This window comes from Spinacia oleracea, chromosome 4 (genome assembly GCF_020520425.1).
Source record: "Spinacia oleracea cultivar Varoflay chromosome 4, BTI_SOV_V1, whole genome shotgun sequence".
In the NCBI taxonomy this organism is placed as follows: Eukaryota; Viridiplantae; Streptophyta; class Magnoliopsida; order Caryophyllales; family Amaranthaceae; genus Spinacia; species Spinacia oleracea.
The window spans coordinates 26,837,838-26,849,301 of NC_079490.1; the positions used below are offsets into that span (position 1 = coordinate 26,837,838).

Consider the following 11,464-nt stretch of genomic DNA (forward strand, 5'->3'; position numbering starts at 1 on the left):
CTAGAATGAAGAAAATTCTTCATTCCTCTCCTTCCCTCAATTCAGTCATGATTCATGCCTTGCTCCCCAAGGACTTCAGCTTCTCTTTCACTCTACTTGACTATACAAATCAGTCATAATACCAATTGGAATTGAACATCAGAAAATCAAAACCGATTTTCAATTCTCATCCTCCTCTCTGCTTCAATTCGAACCATCACCACCATTCTCAATCAGCCACCATCTACCACCACCACCGTCCAACACCGTCCACCATCACCATTATCTGCTGCCCAGCACCACCATCTCAACCACGCAACACCACCTGTCCCCAGAAACACCGCACACCCATCGTCGTCCCTGCTCTTCTCCTCACAACTTCGCACACCCTGCCCCCCCTTTTCATCCCTTTGCTGCACCACCCAGCCACGCAGCCACCACTTTCGGCGACCTCAACACCTCCTGATTAAACCCCGCTTCCACCCCCACCATCGAGCCACCACAGCCACCCCCCGAAACCACCACATCATCACACCAGAACCCCTGTTTTCCCCTATTTTGCGCGACCACCTTCTCCCCCTCCTTGTTGTTCCGCCGCCGCGGAACCACCCCACCTCCGTCGCCTCTCCAGCGCGACTCTAATGCTGCTGCGCCGTCCATAACCCGAGCCCAACGCCACCTTCTTCCTCCCTCATCTCCTTTCTTTGTTTCGTGCCCCCGCCCTCCTCTTCTTCGTGCCCCTGTTTCCTAATAAAACGAGTTCCAGTAATTGGAACTTTGTTCTTTTATTCCCCAAAAGCCCAAACCTTTGTTTTGGCCCAATATATATATATATATATATATATATATATATATATATATATATATATATATATATATATATATATATATATATATATATATATATATATATATATATATATATATATATATCAAAGTAAGCTCTATTCTTTTATTTAAACACTCATGCTAATATTTCATCAAAATCAATTGATATTTATTTTACGGTTTTTTCATGAAATGCCCCTGAGGTTTGCAAAAACGCACCAAATACCCTCGCGTCTTTTGAATCCCATAATATACCCCTATTTTTTCCCAAGTTTGCACCAAATACCCCTAAACCGACCTTCCGTTAAGCCTCCGTTAAGTCGTGTTTATAATTCACATAATACCCCTATTTATAAACTAAGTTGCACCAAATACCCAAAATATTTTTAAACCGCAGATTTTGATTTCCATAAATCGTTCACCTAATATGGGGATTGAGGATATGCAATTAATAATAGAAAATATTGTCACTCAAATCTTTCACCTAAAATATCACACTTTGTTTGACCAGCAATGGAAATAAAAGGGGGGCGTCTACACAATCACAACCCACAAACATTAATCGGAAAACCAAATCATAGTGGTTCATTTCTATATTAGTTCACCATCACCTCTGGGCTTGAATTCACAGAAAAACAATAACCGACTAGTTTCATATCCCATAGATACAGCAAGGTGGGGCAACAACTTAGCAGGGAAGTGCTAATAATCAACTGACTTTAGCTCACTCTAATAAAATGAGATCAAAATTACAAGAAAAAGAAAGGAACATGACTGTCATGATGAATTCAAGGGTGAAATATAACCAATTTCAACTAGAAAGCACAACCAAAGAGTATATAGAAATCAAAACTGTAGAAATCATCATCATCAAGTTATTATCTGAAATGGCTACTACAAATGACCAGCAACTTCATCTGCTTTACGATACCTAGGGCCTTGAACCCAAGCACCATCAATGGGGGCAATAACTCCAGTCAAGCCATCGTCAACAAAATCACAACCCTCTTCCCCTCTAAAACAGCCTTCACCGGCGCCAACTTAAGCTTCACAACAAAGTCCCTAATCCTCTGTGAAGGCTCGATAAAGGTTCTCCCCACATAATGGGACCTAATCAAACCCTTTTGAAAGGGCACACCATCTTTCTCAGCATCCCCAAGAGCAGCAACAACCCCAGAATCAGGCACTGCAATAACCACATCACATTCAACAGGCGAATCAAACCAAATAAAAAACGCCTAGAAATCAAACGCCAATTTGTAATCAAAAGAACTAATCAACAACAAACCCAAGAATCACAACCAAACCACCGATCAAAATCCGGCGAAATTTGTCGATCCCTCGCCAGAAGACCCGAAACCCATCCCTAATTCAAACCCAATGAGAAACTTCCTTCTACTGGGCAATTATAATTATCAAAGGAAAGAGAAGAAGCTTTGTAGAGCTTTACTTGATAAGGAGAGAGAAAATAATTTGGGTTTGGAATCTGGTCACGAGGATGATGCAAGTGAGGCTGTTGGGTTTGGAATCTGGTCACGAGGATCACCAACATCTTGCCCCCATTTGTAGTAGCCACTATACTTAAAAATCGTGGGTTAGGCTTGCCGGCGACCAGAGATCGGCCTCCGCCGGCGAAAAAAGAGCAGAGATCGGATGCCGCCGGCGACCAGAGAGCCGGAGGAAGAACATCGGAGAGGAGAGAGAAAAAGATAGAGAAAATGGTTGAGATTTCTTTGGGAATTTTGTCAAAAAACATGTTTTAAGGGCAAAATAGTAAAACGCGACTAACGGCAGACTAACGCCGTTAACTCAAAGGTGTATCTCATGAAAAGTACGCAAAAATAGGGGTATATTATGTGATTCAAAAGACGCGAGGGTATTTGATGCGTTTTTGCAAACCTCAGGGGTATTTCATGAAAAAACTGTTTATTTTAATTATGATTATATAAATTTAAATGGTAATTTCAAATTTATATTTTGGCTGAAAATTTAATTTAGATAATATTACCGTTAATTATGGGATTTAAATAAAGTTTCAAGTAAATCGTTTTATGAAATATTTATATTTCGATTGAAATCTCGTTTAATAATATTTTCTATAATTTATAAAAATGTATATTTTTATTAAATTCATTATTTCAAAATTCACTATCTATAAATTTATTATTTATAAAATATTAGTTTTAAGTATTTATCGTTTTAGTTACTAATTCAATAATTTAATATTGTGAAAGAAATTGGACTCGGGCTCAGGAAGGACGATCCATCAGACAGGGAGTATAAAAACTACGGTTGAGGTAACGGTTATTGCTAGTACCCGCAATCCCTTCGAAATGTATTTATGAATGATGTTATGAATGATTGATGTTTTATAATGCTGTTTTATGATTTGCGGGATTACAAGTATGATTTGATTGAATTGTTTTATGATAATGCAGTTTTATGCAAAGTATTGATTTAATGAATTATTATTTCTGAAAGAAATGATTTTATGAAATAACGAGATTTAATGATTTTATTGAACTATCCTGAATGAATGAGATTTTCCTAATTAATGTCCCATTAAAATAAATGTAAACATGATAAAGGAAAGTGTAAGAACTGGTCAAGTTCCCCTGATATGGAGCCCAGGTTTCCCCTGATAAGAAGCACTGGCTTCCCCTAATATGGAACCAAGGTTCCCCCTGATAAGAAGCACTGGCTTCCCCTGATATAGAACCAAGGTTCCCCCTGATAAGAAGCACTGGCTTCCCCTGTTATGGAGCACTGGCTCCCCCTGTTATGAAGCACTGGCTTCCCCTGTTCGTAGAAGACGTCCTACCATGTTTCCTGTAAAGTCCTGACGACCAGAATAAAACTGTTAAAAGAAAAAAAAAGGTTAATGAAATGATATTCCTGAAATGATGTTCTTGAAATGAAGATGCTTCTGAAATGACGATTTATTAAATGTTTTACTATATTCTATTCTCCCTGTTTATTAAATTATGAATTGAAATGATGTTACGATGCTAGGGTAACTCTTTACTGAGTCTTCGGCTCACCGTTTTGTTTTCTGTTTTAGGTACTGCTGGGGACCACGGAAACGAGTAGTGGCGAGGATTTTCACTATAGTTATGTTCACCTAAGTTATTGTTAAGTTGTAACAAGTTTCAGTAAAGATTCAAGATTAAGTTACGTACTTTGATTAAGGAATTAAAAAGGATTATTATGTTAATTTCGGAGTTTAATAGCTTATGATTGATGGTTGCCTTGTAATTCCCAAGAGGGAGTTACGGCAGGTAATGTCCCGACCGAATTAGGTTAATTCCGCTGCTAAGTATTCCTTAATCAGTGATTTAGAGGTCGGGGTGTTACAGTTTGGTATTCAGAGCAAGGGTTCTGGACCACATGTGCTAAACCTTACGGGTTTTGCGCATAGTAGAATTCAGTAGGCTTTAAGCAAAGAGTTTTAAAGAATAAGTTAAAAAGAATACGTTAAGATCAAGTCAAGTTAAAATGGAATGAGTGTGAGTGTAGGAACGGGAGTAAAGGGATTTATTCTAATGTTATTTATGTTTTCCTGATTGAATATGTTATGCGAAATATCGATTATCGAGGTTACTAACGATACCACGAACGAAGCTCACAACAAGCGCAATATTCACGATAACGTCGTCCACAATGATGTTTTCCATGATGATTCTTGTGACGACCAATTTATAGAAGACCACGAGGAGATGATGAAACGATTAGGAACTGCAAGTACAATGTCAACTTAATCGGTCAAATATTCTCGAAAAACGAAATCGAACGAAAATGCATCACTATTTGAGAAAATTTCACCCTGGAATCCACCAATCTATGACGGCAAGCCGATTCGATGGAATTTGAAGATTGGACCAACAAGATGGATCAACTATTGGAGACTTTTCAATGCCCCGACAAATAAGAAACTAATGTCGTGTAGGATCAAATACGTAGAGGGAAAGAGCATTTCGTCAACCTCGACCATTCATGAACGAAACAACAACAATTCTAGGGTTAATCATAATCCAACACGATCACGACATATGCAAGAGCTTACATGATGAAAGACGAAGATTACGACAAAGCTGATATTATTTTAACCGAATTTCCCTTGATTTCATATTTATCGTCACATGTCATGTTATGAATTTCCTACCCTAGACAGACTAGGAAAAGTTTAAGTATTACTGTTTTCTCGGAAGAAGTTAAGGTAAGCACGGCTCGAACTCAAGAATTTGTGGATGTGAATCGTTTTGAGGAATTTTTATGGTTATGAAATTTTTAAGGATAGTATAAATGTTAAGAGTACAAAGCGAGCATAAGGTTGTATTCCATGACTGGTGGATCACTAATTAAGTTGAGATTATTCGAAGTTTAAAGTGTTAAAGTTATGAATAAAAGTTATTCTTGGGTTACCTTTCCGATGAATGTTTTGGTGTTTATAAGTACAAAAGTCTAGTATCTGAAAGATGATTGATATGCCTCTATTAAGGATGCTAAGAAGTTATACATGAATGTTATGAACCCCATGAGTTATGGTAGAAGACCCGTTTTAGTCGACACATGGATAAGATTTTGAGGATTTTATCAAAAGGAGTTATCAAGAATTAGTCTATCAAAAAGGTCGGATAATAGAGTATCGGAAGAGCATGAGTTTGTATTTCATGAGTGGCAGGTCAACAAATAAATCGAGGTTTAAAGCATTGAAGTTATAATTGAAATCGATTCTTAGTTTACTTTTCTGCATCATTTGTAAGGATTATTTTTATGTATTTATTTGAAAGGATGCTTGATTATCTCCATAAAGAAAGCTAAGCGAAAGAATGTAAGGTTTGCAAAAATGTTATGTGGAAAAATTATGATTTATGGTGAAAGCATGAGATTGAGTTTGCATATAAGCTTTTAGGATCTTACCAAAATAAGTTATCGAGAATTAGTTTGTCTATTAGATTGACGATATAAATGAATGTTATGAAATTCGAAAAGAATTATTAATGATTGAGGAATGCAATGGAGTTAAGAAAAGAAATCGACGAAATGACATGTCTGTAAATCCAGGTAGTCTGAACAAAGTTTCTGGAACCTAGCTTGTTTCTGATAAAGGCACATGTGATGTCTTAGAATTATCCGCCAAAACCTAAGGTTTGTCGACTTAAAATACTAAGGATAAGTAACGAAGTCGTATGTCTAATGATGTAGTTCCTGTCACGTGATTGGACTCGAACCCCCGCAACGAACGTAGTCAACGAAGTTGTTTGACGCATAAGAAAAGATCGAAGATCGAAATCAAAACGAATCGAATAATGAAAGTCAACGACAAGATTCCTGCAACAAAGAGGCCAATAGCAAATGAAAGTGAAATGTCTCTAATTATTCGCCCATGAACGATATGATGTATGAATGGCTATGTTTTCTTTGAATGATTATGTTATGGTCAACCATGCTCGTGTGTTAGATCAAATGATTATGAATGTTATGCTTATGTTGAATATGAAAATTTTCAATTATGAATTATGTCGTTATGATATGATTATATTTATGATGACATGATTGTACTGGTAATCTAATTGTTATTCATGGATGCCGTCTCCGATGGAAGTTCTCCTGAGCTTAGAGTACGAGATTGATATAATAAATGTACAAATTATTTGAGTATTGCAATTGGTAGATAAATATTTATTTTCATTACATATACATATAATTTCAGAGTTATAATTTTGCATTAAAAGTTACTATTTTTGGTAGAAAATATTTTCAAACAGGATCTCACAAAGTAAAATGGGAGCCTAGTCTATGCTAACAAGTTTGCCCCTTTTATGTTCTTTGCTCCTCGATCCTATTTTATGAAGTAAAGTGGAGATACGAAAGACGATGGTGGAATGTAATTGACCTTAATGACGATTAAGGATCAATATAATTTTGCCCCTTTTGTATTCTTTACTCTTCGATTCTAGGTCTCGAGTTGAAGCGGAGTCCTAAAGGATGATGGCGGAATGAAGGCTAGACATTGTCAGAATTGAAATTGTTAGATCTTGGTTTTAAATAAAACATTATACTTTTATTCGAGCATTTTCAATTTTCAACAATCATTTTATAAATCTAATTTTCAATTTTCGAGGACGAAACTTTTTCTAAGGGGGTAAGAGTGTAATACCCCGAATTTTTAAAACTAGATTAATTATGCTTAATTATTTTTATTTAGCTTAAAATCGTTTTAAATACTAATTCCGAAATTTATTTTAATTAACGAAGTTTATTTCGCTTGAATTTTTATATTGTTACACGATTTATTATTTTTCAGATTCTATGATTTAATTTCAAACTTACGAGCTTAAGCTACTTTTTAAAATCTTAATTATTTCATAATTTATCTCGGATTTTTAATAATTTCGGAACGATCTTATTTTATTCGAAAATTAAATTTAGTTTTCGTTAACGATATTTTTTTTTAAAAGGTTATTTTGAAACTTAGTTTTAATTAACCATTTCTATTCCAACTAATTTCCTAATTAATAATAGAGATCAATTTTCTGAATTTTTGCCTAAGTAATTGAAATTACAAAATGCCCATTGCAAAGTCAGAATTCCATTTCCCCTTTCTAGAATGAAGAAAATTCTTCATTCCTCTCCTTCCCTCAATTCAGTCTTGATTCATGCCTTGCTCCCCAAGGACTTCAGCTTCTCTTTCACTCTACTTGACTATACAAATCAGTCATAATACCAATTGGAATTGAACATCAGAAAATCAAAACCGATTTTCAATTCTCATCGTCCTCTCTACTTCGAACCATCACCACCATTCTCAATCAGCCACCATCTTCCACCACCACCGTCCAACACCGTCCACCACCACCATTATCTGCTGCCCAGCACCACCATCTCAACCACGCAACACCACCTGTCCCCAGAAACACCGCACACCCACCGTCGTCCCTGCTCTCCTCCTCGCAACTTCGCACACCCTGCCCCCCCTTTTCGTCCCTTTTCTGCACCACCTAGCCACGCAGCCACCACTTTCCGCGACCTCAGCACCTCCTGATTAAACCCCGCTTCCACCCCCACCATCGAGCCACCACAGCCACCCCCCGAAACCACCACATCATCACACCAGAACCCCTGTTTTCCCCTGTTTTGCGCGACCACCTTCTCCCCCTCCTTGCTGTTCCGCCGCCGCAGAACCACCCCACCTCCGTCGCCTCTCCAGCGGCTCTGATGCTGCTGCGCCGTCCATAACCCGAGCCCAACGCCACCTTCTTCCTCCCTCATCTCCTTTCTCTGTTTCTGCCCCCGCCCTCCTCTTCTTCGTGCCCTTGTTTCCTAATAAAACGAGTTCCAGTAATTGGAACTTTGTTCTTTTATTCCCCAAAAGCCCAAACCTTTGTTTTGGCCCAATATATATATCAAAGTAAGCTCTATTCTTTTATTTAAACACTCATGCTAATATTTCATCAAAATCAATTGATATTTATTTTAATTATGATTATATAAATTTAAATGGTAATTTCAAATTTATATTTTGGCTGAAAATTTAATTTAGATAATATTACCGTTAATTATGGGATTTAAATAAAGTTTCAAGTAAATCGATTTATGAAATATTTATATTTCGATTGAAATCTCGTTTAATAATATTTTCTATAATTTATAAAAATGTATATTTTTATTAAATTCATTATTTCAAAATTCACTATCTATAAATTTATTATTTATAAAATATTAGTTTTAAGTATTTATCGTTTTAGTTACTAATTCAATAATTTAATATTTTGAAAGAAATTGGACTCGGGCTCAGGAAGGACGATCCATCAGACAGGGAGTATAAAAACTACGGTTGAGGTAACGGTTATTGCTAGTACCCGCAATCCCTTCGAAATGTATTTATGAATGATGTTATGAATGACTGATGTTTTATAATGTTGTTTTATGATTTGCGGGATTACAAGTATGATTTGATTGAATTGTTTTATGATAATGCAGTTTTATGCAAAGTATTGATTTAATGAATTATTATTCCTGAAAGAAATAATTTTATGAAATAACGAGATTTAATGATTTTATTGAACTATCATGAATGAATGAGATTTTCCTAATTAATGTCCCATTAAAAGAAATGTAAACATGATAAAGGAAAGTGTAAGAACTGGTCAAGTTCCCCTGATATGGTGCCCAGGTTTCCCCTGATAAGAAGCACTGGCTTCCCCTGATATGGAATCAAGGTTCCCCCTGATAAGAAGCACTGGCTTCCCCTGATATGGAACCAAGGTTCCCCCTGATAAGAAGCACTGGCTTCCCCTGTTATGGAGCACTGGCTCCCCCTGTTATGAAGCACTGGCTTCCCCTGTTCGTAGGAGACGTCCTACCATGTTTCCTGTAAAGTCCAGACGACCAGAATAAAACTGTTAAAAGAAAAAAAAGGTTAATGAAATGATATTCCTGAAATGATGATGCTTCTGAAATGATGATTTATTAAATATTTTACTATATTCTATTCTCCCTGTTTATTAAATAAAATGAATTGAAATGATGATACGATGCTAGGGTAACTCGTTACTGAGTCTTCGGCTCACCGTTTTGTTTTCTGTTTTAGGTATTGCTGGGGACCACGGAAACGAGTAGTGGCGAGGATTTTCACTATAGCTATGTTCACCTAAGTTATTGTTAAGTTGTAAGAAGTTTCAGTAAAGATTCGAGATTAAGTTACGTACTTTGATTAAGGAATTAAAAAGGATTATTATGTTAATTTCGGAGTTTAATAGCTTATGATTGATGGTTGCCTTGTAATTCCCAAGAGGGAGTTACGGCAGGTAATGTCCCGACCGAATTAGGTTAATTACGCTGCTAGGTATTCCTTAATAAGTGATTTAGAGGTCGGGGTGTTACACAACTAATCAAAAAAACAAACATAAAATTGACATCGTCGCGACGCTAGAGAGAGAGAGAGAGAGAGAGAGAGAGAGAGAGAGTTGCACGACCGTATTGTAACGGCGGTCGTGCGTGGCGTCACAAGAAGGACAAGCGAGGTAAAAATAGGATAATGTAGGGAGTGCAATGACTCAGATTAGAAACACATACCATAACAGAAAAGTTGTGTATTTGATTGATCGACACACACCCATCGAAAGTAATACCGGAAGCCATGCAATTCAACAAGGGCGTGCGAGAGTAATCGATTGAATGATCTTTTGGGGGTTTTGAGTGTTGGGTAATAAACCATCTCTTGGCGTTGCATCATTCCCCATAGCTTGTTGATTTTGAATCTGCAGCGATTTTTTTTACTGAGTAGTTAGTTCAATGATGGTGATGATGGAGAACAGGGTGAGAGAAGAGGAGAGAGAAATATGGTCGATATTTGAGAAAAGATTGATATGTATGGGAGTTTGTGAAAATCGTGGAAAAAAAAGAGGGAAAACAAAAGAAAATTTTAAAAAATGGGTCCCGCAAACAAAAACTTAATAGTTTCTGTTAAGTGGTGGTGACTATAAAGGTTTGTGATTTTAGAAGGTGGTAATTTTTAAATGAAATTTTATAGGTGGTAAGTTTGATAAAATCCTAATTTGTATGCTATAATTTTTTTTTCACTTTTTATAGTCTATACAGTGTTATTAGAGTTGGACACGTATTGGGCCGTATAGACTCACATATCGATCGCATGCCTCGTTCACAACGAGTCGTGCCTTGAACGGGTCAAGGGAAAGTTGTGTCAGGCTCATACCTCTCTTTATGTTTCGGTCACGACACAGCGGGATCCATTTGCTGATTTTAAGATGTTTTGCAAATAGCTTAAAAAAATAAATGTGTTAATCGACATGTAGGCCCACTCTTCATGCTTGTGCCAAATTTTTAAATGATGTCCAGACACAAAATGTGGCCTATCGTCGTGCCTTTCATGTCGTGCTAGACCAATTTCATGCCGGAGTCAAGAAACCCGCGTGCTTGTCCACCCCATGCCTATCTCTAAGGCTTTGTTCTGTTCGACTTATTTTGACTTATTTCAGACAACATAAGTTCAGATAAATCCAGTTAAGTTCAAAAAAAAAAAGTTGTTTCCGGACATTTTCACACACAAATAAGTTTATTTCAGACAAAATACGTTTGTTTCAAATAAAATAAGTTCAGATAAGTTCAGTTAAGTTCAGATAAGTTCAGAAAATAAAAGTTCAGTCAAAATAAGTCGAATAGAAAGGAGCTTAATCATCACCAATGTTGACTCTTTAAGACCACCTCCAGCGGTAAGGTACAAGAATTAACTTGCATTGCCACGTCAGAATTTTAAGCTACTATACTTTTTAGCTACAAGGTGCTTTAATTGTTAGCTTGCCTAAAAAAACTAAAATATTGTTGTACGAAAGTCACACTCTAAGGGGGTGTTTGGTATGAAATTTTTTAACACAAGAAACGGAAACAAGTAACAATTGCCGTTACTTTTTGTTTGATTAGTGATGGGAGGTAACAATTACCGTTTCTTGATGGTAACACATCCCCCTACTTTGTTTCCGCTCAAAACCCCAAGGAAACAAAAACTGTTTCCATCGGCTCAAACACTCATCAACCTGTCATTCATCTATCTTCACGACAGTTGATCATCAACCTTTTTTCATCATCATCCACCATCAACATCAATGGAAACGGTTCATGGGTTGCAGCATTTGAT

General features: G+C 36.7%; 1 long non-coding RNA gene across 1 annotated transcript; it reads left to right on the forward strand.

The window, feature by feature from the left end:
• Positions 1-7,514: 7,514 nt before the first annotated feature.
• LOC130459647 (uncharacterized) lies at positions 7,515-9,437 on the forward strand. Its single transcript, XR_008919173.1, has 3 exons — positions 7,515-8,218; positions 8,587-8,649; positions 9,401-9,437. It is a non-coding gene; the product is annotated as an uncharacterized lncRNA (long non-coding RNA).
• Positions 9,438-11,464: the final 2,027 nt, after the last annotated feature.